Source organism: Marmota flaviventris, chromosome 8 (assembly GCF_047511675.1).
Source record: "Marmota flaviventris isolate mMarFla1 chromosome 8, mMarFla1.hap1, whole genome shotgun sequence".
NCBI classification, from domain to species: domain Eukaryota; kingdom Metazoa; phylum Chordata; class Mammalia; order Rodentia; family Sciuridae; genus Marmota; species Marmota flaviventris.
Genome location: NC_092505.1, coordinates 100218143 through 100240000, shown reverse-complemented (window position 1 = coordinate 100240000; position 21858 = coordinate 100218143).

The following is a 21858-nucleotide window of genomic DNA, read 5'->3' as shown; positions in this document are numbered from 1 at the left end:
TTTGTAGACCCCTAGTATAAACATCACCTGTAACAAATGCAGAACACCAGTTCCCATACAGGTGTCCAGAATAGGAATGTGAATTTGACCAATTTTTGCAGTTTATTCATATGAACGTTAAAATTTAAGAAGCACTGACTAACAGGATACATCTATATGGAAAATAAATAATTTTAATATTGTGAAGATCAGTATTTATCAATTATTTCAATCTGTAATTGCTTCAGTGCTATCTTTGCTTAATGTTATTTTTCTGGTTTACAGTATAAATTCTTCTGTTAAGATTTCATTTAGAGGCAAGAATAAGAAAATGCAGCGTCATGAATATAAAATGTTTTTGCCATTCCTTCAGCTGTGCAATATCATCACCACTATTTCTCAGATTATCTTAAAGCTTCAATAATGTTTCTAGATGACTTTTGCCTTCCAGCTGGGAAAAAGAGTAAAGGAACACACTAGATATGGGCTTTTGTTTTAATCAGAAAAGTAGAAGTTTCCCCCAAAGCATTCCTATCCCCTAACATATCTGCTTATTTATTGTACGATAAAAGTGGGTAATTTGGCTACAAGTAGCTGCAAGGGAAAATGGAAGAGTAGGTATATAGGTTTCCAGGAAACATAGAGGAATTTAATAAGAGAGAAGATAATTAGAAGTGTCTTTGTATTAGAAAAGTAACAGAATCTGCCATAATATATGGACTGCTTTTCAACTTTTAATCAATAATTATAATAATAATTTATCCTTACAACTACCAACAACATATCCAGTATCTCCACACTGCTTAACTATTACAGATTTTCTATTAGAGAATCACAGCATCTCCTACATGGATCCAATTGTGTCAGGCAATTCCTGCAAGTTAAATCATATGCTATGGGCACAAATACCATATTAACTGTACTTTCTTCAGGATTAAAGCAAAATGAAGAAAGGAAATTGTAGTCAGCAGACCCTGTTTCTCAAGAAGTGTGCATACATGGGTTTTCATGTTTACTTTTTTGGTAGGGCCTTGCTCATGCTAGGAAAGTAAAGCATCCTAATCACTGAACTACACTCCCAGACCTTGCTGGCCTATTTTGAATTGCATATGAAGAGATTCACATGGCAAAGGACAGAGGAGTCTCCCCAGCTGATAGCCAGAATACTGAGGCCTTCAATCTGACAACCTGCAAGACCACCCTGGACAGTGGGCTTGCTAAAGATCAGCTAGGCCATGCTTGGGCATTAATCCATGCAAACAGTGAGACTGTAAGTGGAAACCATGAGAAGGTGAATGTGTGTACCTTTAAACTGTATGTTTGTACTAATATATAAGACAATAATAGGTAACCAATATGCACATGGAATTTAAAAAAATGCATTCTTGGATATATTTCATTTTTCCATAAACTATGCCTGCTGGGACTTTTTTAAATGAAACTGATTTTTTCTATTATTTTAAAAATAGAGCAACAAAATGTCACCCTCAGAACTCACCATAATTTTTCTGAACTGGACATAACATTGTATCCATCTCTAAACCTTATTGTCTCAGAAACTCAAAAGTTGGCCCACTGAGGGTTTAAGTGTTTGAAAGCTTTATATATATTTGCCAAGCAAAAGTGCATCATATGATTCCTTGTTTAAATGTCTATCATTCTATTGTTGTACATTTGAATTTAAACTCAAAATAAAGATTTGAAAATATGGAATATATGCTTGTTAGTTAAAATAGTATATTTTAAAAGTTATAAATACCTATCATAGATCAAGGGTGAGTGGACAATTAATAAATCCTTTGATCCTTTCTACCCCCAATAGCTGTTTTAATAAATGGCATTCTATTTGTTTAATGTTCTGCTACTATTTCAATTAATAAGTTAATAAAGTGAACCTGCCAATTTTATATTTCTCCTACCTAGTAAAGAGTTTACTTTTCTATATCAACATTCACACCATCTAATTTGCTAATCTTGTTATAATTTTAGGTCACCTATTCTGATTAATTAAATCCTCAGCACTGTCACTATATAACATTTATCTAACAGAAAGAGAAAAGGAAGTCTTTTCAAAGCAAATATACTTTGTACCCTCAAGAAAGTGAGAGACATAAAGATTAAGAATAAAATAAATAACAACAGCAACAACAAAATCACTAATGCTTGGGTTGCTGTGTTGTATCTTCTTTTTAAAGAAGTTATTTCCAGAAAGAATAAAAATAAATGATCTTCTTACATATGAAACATAATTTTAAAATTAAATAGCTCTTTTAACTTTTGCATGGCCTCATTATTCTCTTTAAATTATTGATATGTCAGAAGTCAGTATGCATACCCATATAATAATCAATTATAAACATTATTGAGATGGACACATTGGCACAATTCTGTAGTCCCAACTATTAGGTAGGCTAAGACAGAGAATAGCAAGTTTGAGGCCAACCTTGGAAATTTAGTAGGACCCTCTGAAAGAATACAAAGGGTAGGAGACAGTTTAATGGTAAAGTGCCCCCGGGTTTAATTCCCAGTACCAACAAAACAAAACAGAACCAAAAGAGAGAGAGAAAGAGAGAGAGAGAGAGAGAGAGAGAGAGAGAGAGAGAGAGAGAGGAAAAGAAAAAGGTATATAAAAAATATTGAGAAGTTTTCTTATAAATGGTCTAAAGATTGCCTGTTAATGTTTTGCAGAGGTACTGCTTTAAGAACACACAACCTGGGTTAATTTAAGATAATGAGGAATCACCTACAGGAAGGAGAGATAGACATTAAAGCCCAGTACTCTTAATATAAGGCTGTTGAAATTTATTTGCTGGCTGTTTAAAATTAAGTTTTAAAATTAAAGTTAAATTAAAAGGGCCAAGAAAACCAATATTTGGCTCTTGCCCTCTAAGTCAGTCTGAATCCAGGGAACAGGGGACTTCTCTAAAGAGCTTTGCAACACTGGGCCACATGACCTCTGAATCAGGGAGATTAATGAGACCACTGGAGAACAGAAAGACAATCAGTGCATTTGCTATGCAGAGGAGGGTCACTGGAGAAGGGAGACATCCCTGATGCTTCCAAGGGAAGCCACATGGTCAAGCAAGACCTGGACCCATCCTAGCACAAATGGCACTAGCAGAACTGAGAAGCTGCTGTAAAGTTCCCCCAGGACTCCCATGGAAACCCAGCTGACTGTTAACAATAGATAGAAAAAAAAGTCACTTTGATTGCTTCATCTTAAACACTTAGCAAAGACAGTTAAAACCAAAACACAACTATTCCTGGGCATTGAAAATAATAATAATAGTGAAATGTAACTTAAGGAATACACTTTGTGTTAGCCCCCAAGAATAAGTAAATTGGAGGGTACAAAAGAGATTCTTAGGCAGGAATGCCTGATAACTATCAAAAGGAACTGCCAGAGTAGTTTTTAGTTTAAGGCCTACAGAAATTCCTAACCTACACAGGTAGGCTAATGTTTGCTAGTATGATTATCCATCCCTGAGTAATAGAATTAAAGGTTTCTCTATTAGACACAGAGGTCATACTAGTAAAAGGATTTTGCAAGATCAGATGACATTAAATTATTAAACTGTATCTTAAGGGGAAGGACATCTGTAACCCTAAAAGTTAAATGTTATGTTTACAGTCCTGATAACTGTAAGCCTGGAGAGGGAACTTCTATACAGTGACATGTTCCAGCTGCTGTAACATTTATTCAATACTCATGGTTTTTGTTTCTCTCATAGAAGCACCCATCCCCAGATGACAATCTGTTTTTCCCCAACCAGACTTCAAATAGAACTGACTTCTAAAAGGGAACTCATGTCCCCAAGGTCGTCCCCCATGTTGTCGAGCCCCCTTATGTTGGACACCCCTTTTCAGCTCTGAAGCAGCCAGAATGAGCTGTCGCCCCTTCTCCTTACAGCAGTAAAGAGTTCCTAAAATTAGGGGGGAAATGAAGCCAGAAATAGATAGTGTAGATAGGTAAATCGAGTCAGGTTGGATCTAGGAGGCCAATTTTGAGTGAGTCTGGGAAGTTGAAGACTGTCCCCTGAGGATTACTGTTTACCAAGATGTAGAGCCAGCCCAAATAGGCCCCCAACTGAGGAAACCATGATTGGTTCCCAAGTTTCCAGACAAAGGGGGGAATGAAAAACCAGCCTCTACCTCAAAGCAAAGCCTGTCTAAGGAAGGGACATGACCTTTGTCCTTGGAAAGACCCACAGAGCACATCTAGGCACATTCCCACCCTGTTAAGTTGTTCATCTACAAATAACAGGAGAGATTTGCTGCATTAGGTGTCCCTGACTCAGTCAGGCTAGGTGGGGACCCATAGTAACCCCATAGCAGCCACCAATCAGTATGAGACAGGGAAATACCTGGGATGCTAGATGACCCTCCCAGTTATTTATGGTGGTTGATAATGTGTTGGGAAACCATGTAGTTCAGCACCAACACCCCTCTGTGGCTTAAACCAATCAATTCAAAGGAATCCCCCTCTTGTACTAATCAATCACCCTTACCCAACTTGTTCCCACCAGTGAATGTGCTAATCATGTTTTAGAGTTGTTGTTTGATTTTCCCACAGTGTGTGATAATTTGCTAAGAGATGCTATGATGTATGTGAAGTCCCTGCCTTCCCCAAAAGTGTATAAAACTGCTGCAAACCCTGAGCTTGGGGCCTCTCAGCATCACCAGTTGCTGTGTGTGCGCCAAGGACCGAGCTAGCTCTCAATAAACACCTCCTTGCTGCTTACAAAAAACAAACAAACAAACAAGCAAAAATATTGAGAAATTATTGAGCCATGACTAAAACTTGGATAATTAACTATTTGTATCATTTATGTATGAAGTAAGCCATTCTTAACAAAAAATAAAATGCAATTCTTTTGATATTATCTTCATGTACAAAGGTGACATTAAACATTTTTTTTTTATGAACAGCATTAAAAAATCTTGGAACTCCTTCATATTTTATCATATTTATAGGTTTTGTTATGGTTTGAATATGAAGTGTCTCACAAAAGGTCACGTTAGACAAGACAGGATTGTTCAGAGGTGAAAGGATTGTTCAGAGGCTGAGTTTCATTAGATAGTGAAAGGTGTAATCTAATCTGGATTGATCTGTTTGATGGATTAATCAAATGAATTAATTAATCACATGGGTTAATTAATTAAATGGATTAATCTCTTTGATGGATTAGTAACTTGAATGGTAGTAACTAAAGGCAGGTAGAATGTGGCTGCAGGAAGTTGGTCAGTAGGGGTTTGCCTGGGGATTACTGTATTTTTTTTTTTTTTTTCTTATCTGGCCCCTTGCTTCCTCCCTCTGCTTCTCAACTGCCATGAACTCGCATTTCCCCCCATGGTGCCTTTCTTCCATGATGTTGTGCCTCACCTTGGCTCAGAGCAATGCAGCTGCTAGCTGTCCACACACTGAACTGTGAGCCAAAATAAACCTGTCCTTGTCTAAATTGTTCTTTTCGGGTATTTTAATTACAGTGATGAAAAGCTGACTCACACAAGTATATTTCTAACAAAGTGGATACTCTACAAATATTTGTTGAATTACAGATTTCTCTTAGATCAGTAGGATGCCAATGTTAAATTACCATGTTCAACATAAATTTTAATTCACAAATTATGGAATTGGTACTTCAGTTAATTATTTCTACAGGTGTCCAATTTATCTTCTCATGAGAGCACGGAAGCTTATGTATCATTACACAAAAAACAATTAACAGCTCTCCTCGTGGAGTCTAAAATTCAAACGTAAATTTTGGACAAGTACAGCAGTATACTAAGACAAAAAGTTGGGATAGTTTCAAGCTATGAGCAGAAATTTGGGAGGAACAGGGCTAGTTGACAACTGATAAAAAATAATACACCTAAAAAAATTCATTTGCTTTTTATTATCCTCTTTTTTTTATCAAATTTTAAACAAAATGTATGTATGACAAAGTACTTTTTCCCCAAAGGATGGGCCACTTCTAATGTGCTTGTCTTGGTAAATCACTGAATTCACTACATAGGGATGGCTGTTGAGTTCACCAGTAGAGTCTTATATGCTTTCCATTCATAAAGGACAGAGAGTATTACATATATAAAAATTGTACAAAAACTAAAGTCACTGACACTTTTAATTTAGGAGACTAGGACTAGGCAAAGCAAAACTGGAATGACTAGGAGTGAATAATCAATAAGTAGCTCCTTTGCAATTTTAAAAATGGAAAAGTACATAATACTAAATGGTAATGTAATTATATTTTAATTATGCTATGTAACATATGAAAATGAACAGTTTGAGAATATTATTACAATCTAAAAAATAAACCCAGTAAACTTGTTTGTAGTTTGTGTTTGTCTTACTTATTTTTAATTGTTTTTTTTTTTTTTCCTTTGGATGATTAATAGGTATTTATTTATTTATTTTTTTAATTTTGGAAAGTATTTTGTACAGAAGTAACATATGCTTATATTAAAGTAGAAAGTAAGAAAAATAAAAATAATGAAAATAATGAATTGAACCCCAAAATATCTCACCACACATTAAGATCACTTTTTAATGTGTCAGTGGAAACCTTCACATGTGATGTGTTTATTCATGTAATAAAATAATTCAAAATATGGAAACTACTTTGTAAAATTAACATATTACTTTTTCATTATCATTCAATAAATAATAAAATTCTTAAAAATTATATTTACTTACTACATTTTTATCTAAATTTATGTGTTACACTAATCTTCTTAAACTACAAATATTCTATAATAAGTATATTTATAGAAAAATTACTTTCACCTATTTGTATTGATCTCTTTAGTCCAAACTCCTAGGGGTGGGCTTTTTATAGCAAAGCCTTATACATGGCCATTTTACATATATTTTGTAGTCATATCACACATATAAGCAATGCATTTCTTTAAATTTTTGAAGAGACAATAAAAGCATAAATTGAAGAAGAGAAAAATGAATTCGTTTAAGTAGTTAATAAAGCAATACCTGAAATTGTTAATTATCTTAGAGGCAGCACTGTCAATTTAATTAATTACATTAAATGTTATTAAAATTTCTCCTTCTAAAGGGCTTATGTGTGGCTTAAATTTTCGTAATTTTTAAGAAATTATAAGTAAATATCTTTTTCAAAAGTTTAAACGTCTAATTGCATTCCACACAGGTAAACCACTTAACAAGCAACACTTAAAAATTATTTGAACATTTATAATAAAAATAGTATGATACATGTATTTATAGAAAAATAGTTGTCCTCATTTTTATTGATTTCTTTAATATAAATTTGAATATGGATCTTTATATGTTTGATGCGAAGTGTAGTGGGATCTACAAAAGTAAGATTGACTGGATTCTAAAGGTTTTTGGTGGCCTGGATGTGCATATTCTTAAGACTATTATACTCGTCCTCATCAATAGGTTGCATTAATTTGTGAATATTTTAAGTAGTTTATTGATACACACAAATCAATGGAACAAATTTTAATGCTCCATTAGATATAGAGTTCTCTTACCTTTTCTGATGGAGCAATACTTTCTCAGATAATGCACTGCTGATGATAAAATCACACATCTTTTTTTCAGAGGAATGAAATTTGTCTACTTCAAATATTAACACTTTTATCTCACTGATTTAAGAGAGATAAAAGCAATCCAGCAATTCTAGAGGGCAAAGGGAATGAAGATCTAAGGGAGTAGCAAAGAAAGTTTAGTTCAAGGAGATAAGATTCATCAAGACAATTTTTAAAGAGATAAGTACTATTAACCAATTAACTGGTTAATTTCTCTTGCACTTAAAGTTTCTCTCTTACTCGTTAGTTTATTTCCTCATTTATATCCCTGTCAAATCTGAGGAGTTCTGAAAGAGATATTGTGCCAGCACCCTGCTTCACAGATGGAAATGTCAAATGCCTATCTAGAGACAGTGTTTTACTGAGTTGCTTAGGGCCTTGCTAAATTGCTGAGGCTGGCTTTGAACTCACAATCCGCCTGCCTCAGCCTAATGAGCTGCTGGGATTACAGGTATGCACCACCACACCAGCTCTCAAATGCCTATCTAAAGCCAGGAAGACAGGGTGAATAAAATAAGCAAACATCCAAGAAAACAAATGAGCACATTTTTTTGTTGAGTGGTGAGGACTGATTAAAGAAGGTGTGCCAATTTACTTCCAACTGACCGCTGACTTTGTTTGACACTGAGAATGAAAATGGATCTCTTTTTCCCTACAACTTTGACATCAACCTGGACCACTTTTCTGCCTAGCACATTCCAGGATATTGCCTGTTTTTATGCACCTTTGTCTTTATTTTTTATTTATTTATTTTTTGTTGTTTTTTCAGTTACTTATCTTCCCCTCATAATGAACACAGAGCATCTGGGTCAGTTTCTCAACCTTAGGACCACTTATATTTTGGGTGAGATAAATTTTGTTTTGAGGGAATGTTCTATGGATTTCAAAAGGTTAGTACCAACCCTGTCCTCTATACTGGCATGCAAGTAACACCCCGCTGAGTTTTGGCAGTAAATGTATCTGCAGGCTTTGCTAAATGACTCCACCTGCCCTACGGGAGTAACTCATTTTAGTGAAATTTTCTACTGCATTTATTAGCTTAAAGGCTTATCATCCCTTTATATCAACTTTTCCTTGAGAACAAACATCACCATGTGTGACTCACTTTTGTATCCCTAAAGCCTATTTCACTACAAGATTCCTAGAAAACAGTTGAGAGGACAATGTTCTTTACATTACATTAACAGAAAACTAAATTATCCTTAAATTATTTTGACTATTGAAGACTCACTATTAGATTCTTCCCCAGGATCTTCCTCGACTAAAGCAGGAGCCACACCTAAGCTTAATTCTTTGCTTGGGAGCAGATTTCATTCCAGAGGTAGAAAGACTGGGCTTCTGTGGCTCTTTCAGGTCATGTCTGCAATGTCATCCAGTTTCTAAAATGCCTTGTAGGATTGGCAGACACCTGTGTCATAAGTGCATCAGAGTTACCCTCTTTCTTGTGGTCCTTAATGAAACTCCTTCACACATCAGTAGGGAACTCAACCTTCATAGAAGATAGTCTCCTCCATTGAAAGCTTAGAATCAGATGCCTTTTTATTTTGTTAGTATGAAGGTGATCAATGAAAATAAATATTAGGAAAAACTCCATTGGAATGTCTTATCCATAGAGAGCTATAAAATGCCATTCTTAGAAACAATTTTTTTTGTTACTGTTGTTTTGTTTTTGGCAGTACTTGAGATTAATCCCAGGACCTTGAACATGTTAGGCATGTACTGTACCCTTGAGCTCTATCCCCAGAACTTTTTACTTTATTTTGAAACAGGGTCTAAATTGCTGAGGGTGACTTCAAACTTGAATCCTCCTTCCTGATCCTCTTGAGTAACTGGGATTACAGATGTGCACCACTGCACTCAACATACAACTGGTTTTTTAAATTGAATGTAAGATACTGAAATTTTCAATTTAAGTGTTAAAGTACTAGTGTTTAGAATGAAAAGAAACATTTCCTCATACACAAAGTAGGTCAAAATTGTTTCTTAAATGCTTAAAAACTTTGCATTTAATATATCCAATGAATTATTTTTCATTTTTTTTCAGTTGAATAGTAATAAATATGTTTCACAAAGGGAAAAAAATGCCCTAGCCAGAATTCTTGACTTTGAATAAATGTAGCACATTATGATGATGTTTAAAGAAATACAATTAGTTCAGTTTTCTCAAATATCTTTAATATCCATACAACCAAAATCTGTACTATACTTAGTTATAATCACAGGTCATTTTCATTCTGAGTATTATATAAAATCTCATTATTTCATTATCTATATATTTTCTATATTTTAAAGTGAATTTTAAAGAAAAATTTTAGAGTACATTTTCTGGTACTTTTGATATTTATGAGTTTTTTATTCTTAAATTTTAAAATACATCTTTTTGTAATGAAAATATTATTTATATCCTACAAATGCTAAGCCAAAAAAATTACCAGAAACATTAGAATGCACATGGAGTTGGGAATCATTAAATACAGGATAACTTCATTATTCAGTATTTCAGTGAATGGATTATGCATGGATTCATATATACTATTGTTCAGAGAATACGTACACATACATGAAAAAATAGAGCAAAAGTGAATATCACACAAACAATATGGTGAAATAATTAGATACATTTGTTGATGCTGCATTCATATAAAGGACTTTAATATTATTTAATTTAAATGTTTAAAATGATACATAAAGTATAAAAATTGCACATATTTGTGGGGGGGCATGTGACATTTATATATAAGTATGCATTATATAATATTAAATCCAGGGAGGGACATCTATCTCCTCAGATATTTATTATTTATTTACGGTCAAAACTTTCAACATAGTTTTTCCTAGAATTTTAAAATATACAATAACTTATTATTACCTATAGTCACCTTAATTTGCAATAAAAGCAGAACTTCTTGACCCCACCTCACAATGACTGTGTGACACTTGATCATCTATGTTCCCTGCCCCCGACTCCGCTCTAGTAACACCATTCTACTCTCAACTTCTATGAGATCAGCTCTTTGGGATTCCACATAAGTGGGATCATGTTTTTCTGTGTTTGGCTTATTTCCTTAAGACAAAGTTATACAGATTTATCTACATTGCAACAAATGACAGAATTTTTTTAAATTTTTTTGTGACTGAATAGTATTCTACCATGTATATGTACTGCATTTTTTGACCCATTCCTCAGTTGATGGAAATTAAGTCTGTTTTCAAGTCTTGGCTATTGTGAATCCTGCTCAAATAAACATGAAAGTACAGAAGTCTCTGATGTACTGCTTTCCTTTCCATTGGATATGCACTCAATAATGGGATTACTAGATAATATGGTCATTCTTTTTTATTTTATTTTTTTAGGACTTTCACACTGTTTTTAATAATGGCTGTTCTAATCCACATTCCCACCAACAGTGTGCAAATGTTACCTTTTTCCACAGATGTACCATGGCTTCTTATCTTTTGTATTTTAAAATAGCCATCCCTCCTGGAGCACAGTGATATAAGATTTTATTATTTTTAGGATTACATCTTCGACAATTTGATTTTCTTCTTATGCTACATCCCCCATCTATTAAAGCATTAAACTGTTTCATGTTCGTATATAATGAATTCGCCTTTCCTATTTATCATATCTGTTATCAAGAAAATTAAAACAGAAGGGCAAAATAGATTAGGGAGAAAATTTTGTGGAAGATTTGGTGACAACCAAATCATACATGTAGAGTTAGAACTGGATTTATACAGTTTTTTATGGTTTTAATTTTTACTGAATTACACAGAAAGGACAAGGATGTTGGAAATAAATAAACTCAGGCTTCTCAGAAAGAGATGAACTCTTAGACAGTCTCCCTATCCAGAAAGCAATATTTTGTACAAACCGTGCCTCTGATCTTCTAAATCTTGCCTACACCCACACACCACACATAGTTGTACACACACACACACATACATATTGACAGAGATAGATTTACTGAGGGGTGTAGCTACAATCTGCTACATTTCCATCAATGCAAGTAAATTACAAATGTAATGAAATTCTTCCCTCTCCACATGCATGTGTGTATTTTTCTTTGTCTCTAACACTCTCTGACACATACTTTCTCACATATAGTTTTTACCAGGTTTACTTCTTGATCTTTTCAACACCTGATACAATCGCCCTCTTACTAGGTACCACTGTGACTGTTCTCTCATTCTTGCACAAAGTTTCTTGCTCATTACTCCCTTTTTCCCTTTCTTTCATATGTCCTCTCCTCTCATTCTAGAACCTTCTTACATCCCCCTCCATTTTCTCTCTCTGTGTCCTTTCTGTCTTCTCTAACTCAATAATGCTGGTTCTCTCAGCTGTTCTCACCCTCACTTTTCTGTTCTGAAGTCTTCCCTTTTACTCACTTTCTTGTACTCCTTAATCCTTCCCGACCCCACACTCAGACCTGTCTCCTCTCTCTCCATCTCTCTCTTCTGCATCTCTCCCTTTTCCTCTATGCTCCCTCCCAGCCCCAACCTTGTGAGGCAATAGGAATTAGAGACGAGTCAGCCACCTCTCCCTGAAGAAACCCATCAATGTCTTCTTTTGAGGGCAAAGAATATTTGGTCTCTACTAGCAAGCTAGTGAAAGCAAAAAGACATTCCTCATGGGGAGGAAAGGCCTTCTTAGAACACTACCACTTAATTTATATAGAGAGTCAGCTTTAGGCATAAGACAGTCAATAATAGAGTGCTCTGTTATTTCCAATGTATCTTTTTTTAAAGCATGTATCTCTCCTGGGACTCAAACTAATCATATCTTTGTCAATATATATGTCTATATAACACACACAAAAAAACATGTATTTACAGACACAAGGACTTCTAATTAAATATATGTCTAATTAAATATATATACATATATATGATTAATTACATGAATAATTACTACCCTGTTGTTCACATATTTTTCCCTTGGGAAAATAAATAAAATTTAAAATTTTTGTCATTTTCTTGTTATAATTATAACATATGTTTAACAGAAGAAGACTAAGCTACAAAATCATGTGATTAAGATTCAGAGAAAGACACAGAATAGTTACCTAGTAATCAACCTATCAGATGCCAAGGACACAGCAGAAACTTAATATTTGATGATGGGAGAAAAAGAAAGGAAATTAATGTACTTGAAAAGAAAAACAAAACACCACTTTAATATAGAAAACAAAATGAAACTTAATTTTAATATTTTATGGACTTACTTTGCTCACTGTAAGATATTGGTTGGTGTTATAATTTTCTTTTGTAATAAAATATGCTTGTTTTTCAGTTAGTCGATTATTTCCTCAGGATGTAGAATTTTATAAGATTTCAGATTCTAGAAAGAAACTAGTTTACTTGCTCTCTTATTATGATGACAGATTTGCATTTTCTTAAATTATCTGTGGAACTCAACGGTTTCAAGAGAATGTTTGTTTATAATCCATTATGCCTAACTAGAAATTCATGAGGAAACTTTACAGGGGGTTATATAGAAGGAGAAAGCCAAATAAATTCGACAGCAATCATTGATAGCAGCACACATGCAACTACAGTCATATTTTCTCAATCTATGATCATTTTCACTTTATATCTATAATGTATATTCATCAACTCACATTGACTTTTACAATTTTTAAAAAATAAAGAACAATAACTTTTTAAGGAATGCAAAATTCTATCTTTTTTATTCTATTTGCTTCAAAATTAATACTATATGAAGAATCATTCATATAGATTTTTAAATTTGTTTTATTCTTTATAATCATCTTCAGTAATTTTAGCCAATTTAAAATATTTTTCAAAAAAATATTCTTAATATAATTTGATACTAGTCGAACTGATTGAACTTTATTAATGATTTAACTCTGCTTTAGTTGCATTCATTTTGTTTCCTTTCCCTATTCTAGGGTTTAAAGAGAGAACACGAAAAAAAATGTTCAATGAAGCAACATTTATATTTTAAAAGCTAGAGAATATTCATGATTAATTATTTACTATTTTATTTCAAGAATAAAAAAATTAAAATGCCCAACAAAATTTTATTTTCTAAATTTTTTATAAATGACTTTTTGATTAAAAAATTGATCTATGTCATGATTTGTATTAAAGAACTCCAGACGTATTTCTTATTTATTTATAGTATGTTTAATTAAAAACAAGAGACATGTTTCATAATTAAAGAACCTGCTTTAGCAAGACTCATAACTTATGTTGGATGTAAATGAAGATATTATAATGACTGGGGAAATAGTTTATAGCAACAATTCTAGATTATTTTAATACATCAACAATTCTAAATCTGGGCATATGGCACATACTTATAATCTCAGCTACTTGGAAAGTGAGGTAGAAAGATTCCAAGTATAAACTCAGCTTCCACTAATTACAGACCCTGTCTGACAGTAAAAGGAAAAAGGGGTGGGAATGTGTCTCAGAAGTAGAACATTCTTAGGTTCAATTCCCATCATTGTTAAAACAAACACTAATTCAACTACTAGTTTGTATCAACTTTTCACACCAATCTGGTTGATGTTATGAGATATGTCATAGTTATTATGTTAGATTACAATAAAGACTTAGAACCATGTTCTCTTGCTGTGATGCTTTCTTTAAGTCCTTAAAAAGTGTGGAAACACAGCCCTGTTTGCACTTGTTTACCAAATCCGGAAAGAACACTTCCTTCTTCTCTCTGTTGTTTTAATTAGGAAATTCTGATGAAGAAATGTTTCAATTTTATTTCTTGATGTTGGACTTGATTTAGATTTTCTATATCTTTCTGATATAGAAAAAAGTCAAACTTTTGAAAATAGTTTCTAATGATCCTCTAGATTTCAGAAGTATCTGTTGTGATAGCTACTTTTTCATCTCAAATTGGTTCTTCTCTTTCCTTTGGTTAGTTTGGCTAAAGGTTTATCATTTGTATTTATGTTTTTGAAGAACCAACTCCTTGCTGCATTGATTCTTTGTATTTATTTTTCTCAATTTCATTAATTTCAGCTCTGATTTTAATTATCTCCTATTTCCTATTGCTATTTGTACAGAACTATGGTTCCCCTGAGACCCATGTCTTCTATGTGTCTCCATATACAAAGAAGACAAAGCACATCCAAGAAACTCACCAGGAAATCCTCTGGTATTTGTGTTTTATTTCTTTTTTTATTACATGTTCTTTTTGAACTTTAATAGAACCTTATAGGGGCACATCTTCTGGAATCTCATGAATCATGTCAACTATATGTATGTGTAACAATTACCCATTATATTTAAGTAAACAGCAGAATAACTATGTATCTTTGTGTTATTCTTAAGAAAACACCTAATTTTTCTGAACTGTATTGGTGTTTATGAATTTGTTTCCATTATAAATCCCTTGGGAAAAAAATCTGAGATTAAAACCTATTAAAGGAGATTTTTCTGTTCTGCACAGGCCATTAGCATATGTAGTGTTCTTTACCTCTGAATTGGGAAATTTCAAGAAAGAATTGGAAGATTCCAAGGGGCTGAATTGCAAAATACTTGAGAGCTGAAAGAGCTGAGGTGTATGTTCATGTTGTAGAACATTCAGCAGCACCATCTAAATCCTCACATGTGTTTTCATGTTGGCATTTTTAATGAAGATTATCATGATCTCATCAAATTTCTGTGATTTGTGCCTCATAAAGTTGTGAACAAGTATGATGAATACAACAAAAGATGGATTGCCACAGTCCAGATCAACTAACCCATCATCTCATTTTGTCCCAATTAGCTGTTACCTTGGCTAACATAACATGTCTGTGATCCTTTAAAGTTGCCCTCAGCAGTTTTCAGTCTATAGCTTTCATAAGAATGTATCTGCTTTATCTGCTACAAGTCAGACCTCAGAAAACAACCTTGGAAGAAGATCTCTGACCTTCAGAAAGGCTCACAATGAACTGCTGGGGATAGCAAGCTCTATTTTGGAGTCTTCTATACAAGACATATTTTTCATTAAAAAAAATTTCCTTCAGAAAAATATAAACTGAGGTCCATATGGGTGCTACTGCATCTTTATAAATTCTGAATTCTTTCAGCATTGTGTTTCATTTATGTGACACCCATTGAATTTCTGAGACAAGGCAAATTTGTCCCAGTGTCAGTGTGAAGGATCTGGTATATCAAATAGGTACTGCTTAAAATCCCTGTGACAATGGTGTATGGAACTAGGACTAGCTGATCTAAGACAGCTGAGTTTGGAACTTTTTCCAGAGTCCACAGATAACTATGCCTTTAGCTGAGGTGACATAGTAAAATCCTTTTAATTAAATCTTGTTATATTACATTTCAGTGTCTATGAATCACTGCAGTATTCACATAATTTAAAGAAAGTCAGTTTGAGACATAGCACAGAACTCAGAATTTTTCAAGACAAAACAAAAACAGAAGCATATATGATTTTGACTGAAAGAGTTAAATATCAATTAAAGCATATCAAACTTTCTCTTACATTTGGAAAAAACAAATCATCAATACCTGTTATAGTTACTATTATAATGTGGAGGTCAATACTGTCCTAATGTCCCTTGATACTAAGTTATTACTCTATAGAAGTTATTGACAGGCCGAAGAAAGAATACCTTTGGTTTCCAACAAAAGACAAATTTATTTATTTTTCCTTCAAACGTAAACAATTTGGCTAAATATGTTTAATTCTTTTTCTCCTATCAAATAAACTTCTGACATGACTTATTAATAGTATCTTGTTTCACAATGTGTATTGGCTGATTATCTTTTGACTTTTGTACCTGAAATCTTTAAAAAAATGTTCCATTCATTTTGTTTTTCTATGACTTCAGTAATGATTGAAATTAAAACTTCATAATTTCATAAGAAATTAATTACAGACTTCATTTACTCTTCAATTTTTCAAATTTATCACTTGCCTAATGATTCTTCTTCTTTTTATAGTTTATTTCACACATATGTAGAGATAGGAATATATTCTATCTTTTTACATTTATGTATTAAAATTCTATTATTTTCTTGCATAATCTCTAATTTATTTTTGTTGTAATAGTTCTTCCCAAACTTCTTTTTTAACATATAATTTTGGGGCTGGGGATTTGGTTCAAGTGGTAGAGCGCTCGCCTGGCATGCGTGCGGCCTGGGTTCGATCCTCAGCACCACATACAAAGATGTTGTGTCCACCGAAAACTAAAAAAAAAAATATTAAAAATTATCTCTCTCCTCTCTCAATCTCTCTCTCTCTCTCTCTCTCTCTCTCTCTCTCTCTCTTTCTTTAAAAAAACAACAACATATAATTTTTACCATGAATTCTAGTATTTGGAGTCCTTAGTCTCAAGACCCTAAGTAGCTAAGTGGAAGTTCAGGACTTTCTTTTGTCTGATTGAGTAACTGAGATTCCCTGTAATCATGTAATATCAATTAATTAATGGGTTTTAATCCTAAATAATATTGTTGATTTATTGCTAATCACTTTTGACACACTGATCACATGTCAACAAACACAGCTATAATGAACACATATAATTCCTTAACTAATATGTTTAGCTCTATAATACCACTAAGACCTTTCTTGGGCTAAAACAGGTTTTGGAAAATCTATACCCATGAATGCTTATGAATATTTTGTTACTCTTTTAAATTCCATGGAAATACCTAAATTCCAAAGATTTCCAAGGAAACTATAAGTATTTTTTTTTGTATCTCCATAGCTCATTGCTCATAACTCTGAAAAAATACACCTGATGCTAATAATAAAATAACAGATATACTTACTGAAGCCCTTTTGTTTGTTAAGAACACAAAAAGAAGTATCTTGTTTCATTTTATAGAAAGTTTTATTGAATGATTATAATCATTATCTTTGGAAGTGAGAAACTACCATTTCAGTCAAAATTTATCTGATATTTAAGAATCCTACACTGTACCTATATACAATTTAGTATAACAGTGTATCAATTCATATGGCGCATTATTTTGAAAATTTGTTTTATGCCTGGCTTCCCTTAAACTAAAGTGAACCAAAATCCTACAGCCAAAGCTTTACTAATGATTTTTCACTATAAGTGTCTAGACTATTGCCTGACATATAACTTATATTTAATAATTAATAAACAAATTAAAGAACAATATAATTGCTTCTAGTAATTTCAGAGAAAGAACTGAATGCTCCATTTCTGAGTTTATTCCAAATAAGGGAAATTCTTGGGACCTTTGATTGTAACTTGAAAATATGAACATTATCTTGGTGCACATCCAAATATAAAATTCAACATTAATATACAAAATCAAAGGCATTCTATTATGCTCAATTTTAAACAACAAGGTTTTTAGCATTGTTATTGAGACAGTGAACTATTTCAGTCACTAAACTAGAAGAACAGAAAATAGTATATGCTTTGCAATATGAATTTGATTACAACTCTTTATGTTCATTGAGAATTTACAAAGAAAAAAATAAAAATAATTTTAAAAGTCCATGTACATTCCAATTGTGAAATTTCCTTTTACTCAACTAAAATTTCTCCTGAACCTTCAAATCTTCAGATGGAATTACTCTCTGTGCTCAGCTGTCGAGAAATTTGCAGTTTGGCATTATACAGCTGTCAGATTCCTCCCACGGGACCTGATTTGGCAGTTTACAAAAGCAAAACTTCTGCAGACTCTGGGGACAGGTGCCATTTTTAGCATTTGTTGAGAATGAAGGGTAAAAATTGCTTCATTTTGAAAAAAAAAGATTCTTAGCAATTATTTTACACACATACACAAAGAATTAACTCAGCTTTTAAATTATATATTAAAAAGTCAAAACCTAGATTGCAGATTTTTTTAATTGCAAAAATTCATGAAAATATTTAAGATATTTTCATATTGTATCTTATTATCTAGAAAAAGACTAAATTTCTTATCAGATGCTTCCATATCTAGATGTAAGCAAAAAATCAAACAAAAGCAACGAGGAGAAAGGGTGAACAGATTCAATGAATTTAAAACACATCATGAAAGCAAACACAATCATTTCTAAAATGCATTCCAGAGGAAAGGGTAAAAAGAAGCAAGGAATGTATTGCAATATCCAGACAAGAGAAAATGGTTATTGTGCAATATTATGACCATTCTATTCAAATTTGCAATCAAGTTTTACACACAGAAGAATACTAATCAGATTTAGTAGCCTAGTGTCTGACAATTGGAGAAAGATGTTTTGGAGATAAAGACATTCCCAGGGAAGCCTTAATTCTGAAAATGTGGTTGTTAAGTTCTGTCATACCACAACATTGTGACAACACATTAAGGTCATGATGGACTGAGAGGAATTCATTGATGAAAGTCAGGAGTGTGAATATTCTTTGCCCTGTTTCCTCTCTTTGGGTATGTTCATCCCAAACAGAAAGTGCACATCTTATCTAAAGATACTGAACAGAATTCTGGGAAGATTGCACAGAATGAGGATCAATAGGCTAGGTGGTTGCTTTCCTTTTTGTCTGTTATTCTATGAGGAAATGGTGGCAAGCAACTTACCTGCTCATTCTAAGCCAGCACCCATTCAGTGAGACCTCTGGTCAATACACTGCACACATTGCAGGAGCCAGCAGGCAGTTTTCAAAGTCCATAATCTGGATGAACTGTACTAAATTATCTGTAGCAATTAACGTAAGGATCTCTGGGCACAGCTCTAAAAACTGACAGATACTTGAAGAGAAAATAATAATAATAAGATAGAAAGAAAAAAAAAAAAACTACAGTGAAAAACACATGTTGTCTTCCTTGCCAATTCTCTTTCCAGAGTGATTGAAGTAGCCTTGCAAATTCTCAAGTCCAACCCCTCTAGTCCTGATAAATCTCATTTTTTTTATGTGCTCAGAGACTTTGCTATTGGAAACATCTCCTTTCCTAATAAATCATTGTGTTTTTGTCCTTGGTAACATTAGTTTCCTATACAAACATGCTTAATAGATTTCATTACAAAACAAAACAAAAAACTCCCTTGACCTTTTATCTCTCTTTCATGCAAATGCTAAATTCTAATTGAGAAGCTTGCTGGTTTCCTGTTTTCTGGACTTCTGATTTTGTGGGCCCTTATCAAAGGTCATCAATTAGCTCTGCATTTCCAGAACCAAAGATCAAACTCAACTTGGAGAGTGGGAACACCAAGCAGGAGAAAATGAGCCTGTGTTCTTTGACAGCAGATAGAATTTCTGGGAGGGTTTGGTTTTGTTTGACCACTACATGTTGACTTATACTTTAGTACATTTACTATTCAACAGACAGAAATGTGCCTGAGTTTTAGGTTGTGAATAATAATAAAGTTTTCATCATCAAATGCAGCAAAATATTCTACAGAAAATGTCTTTGATTGACTCATTGAAAACATATATGATTATCATGGAAAGCAGTAAATCTTTGGCCCACAAAGAAGAAAATGAGAAAAAATAATAATTCAATAACAGTAAAGATAGTAAGCAATAAATGAAAGTCAAAATTATAAAATATTTTTTAAAAAATTAATTTAAATGTAGAAAAGGACCAATTTAATAAATATTCACTGAAGGAAGAGGAATTGCATGAAATTTACATAAACAAAGTGACATTGCAGGCTCAGCAAGATAAGGCATTCACCAGATAAACACAAGAGTGACATTGAAACTACTAGTCTTAAAGCCATGTGAGTATCATGCAATTTTTATGATATTAAATATTTACCAGGCTCTGTATTTATATGCCTATCAGGAGCTTTGGGATTCTTATCAGCTATGGATATAATAAAGTTTCTATACAAAGTGATTTTTATATCCTTTTACAAAAAAAAAAAAAAAAAAAACCTTTTGTCTTTTTATTCCTCAAAGTTTAATCCTGCTTTTGATTTTATGTACATTATTTTTTTGGTAAGCATTATGGCTATTTGGCCAGTGTGATGATATCATGAGTATACTAGTGTTTCCTTTGTCTTTTCTATTTTGTTAAATTTATAGTGTTGAAAGTTGCCTGGGCAATGTCCATTTAGCTGCCTAGCCAGTAGTACTCAGTAATATTCATATTTGCATAATATCCTACCATGTAAAAGAATTTGCATTTAGGTGTTCCATTAAAAGGCACATTCCCTTCATTAAATGACTCATTCAAAAAAAGAACTCCGAATACTCTTTACTCAAGCCCTAACATCAGATTCCCTATACCAAACTTACCATTTCATAAGTAGTTGGTTGATATACAAATCATATGGTAGAACTTTTGCGCCCAAAGTAATTTCCCCCATAATTCCTTTAAGCTAATCTTATCATTTCATCTTTGTGCCTTCCAGTAATATTCTTTTTTTTTTTTAAAAAATGATGTTCCCTAATGTATGTTTTAATGAAATTAAATTTTTTTCTTTTACCGTCTTTGGAAAACATGATTTCTTTCTACTCCTTCCATTTTAGAGCAATAATGTCCATTTATGACACTGCATACTTAAGAACTTTACTAACCTTGCTAGAAGCCTGAATACAACATCAAAATTCTTTCTGAACTAACTAAATTTACAAGGATTCAGATAATTTTAAATGTTAAACACCAACACCAAGGAGGCAGAGAACAAAATAACATAACTCCAGAAAACAACTTTGATCTAGCAAATAAGGATAACAGCTATGGCTCTATACACAACATATATCTTTTTAGACATAAATGAAAAATTATTGTCAAATATCTAAATCAGAATATCAAATTGACAAATATCTGTATTTTTATTGTATCCAGTAGTCATCCCACAGGACTCTTCTGATATCTTACCTTTTCCTCCTCCCTCCTACTCTCCACAGTCTATCATTTTTAAAGCTACCCAAACACCTCTTAATGTTTGCTGTTCCATTAATATGGACATTTTACTTGTGTGTACAGTTAGTACTTCATTGGAAGCACTAATTTTTATTTTGATGCTAGTTTTATCCTTTTATAGCTTAATATCTACAAGAACTGAAATCTGAAATAATTAATTTTTCCCTTCACTCTTCCAAATGTCTTTGTTAAGAAATTATAACTTTGAGAAGATAAGTCAAACCAGAAGTTTCCCTGTACTTTACAATTCTCATGACATAGGGGACAATATAAATACCCTCAGAGATGAGGGCTTGAGGCTAACATGCAAGATAACTGTAAAGATGAGCCAAGGTCTTAGTTGAGGATGAGAGAAATTTTAACTGGATAATAAAGATGAAGAAGAAGTCAATTATCAGATTTGCCCTCAATCTTATCAACAGTGTATGTTGTAGTTTGTAATGATTAATTTCCACTTTTAAACTTCCTTCAGGGAAAAGAACTCAAGAGGATCCAATCATTGTACTT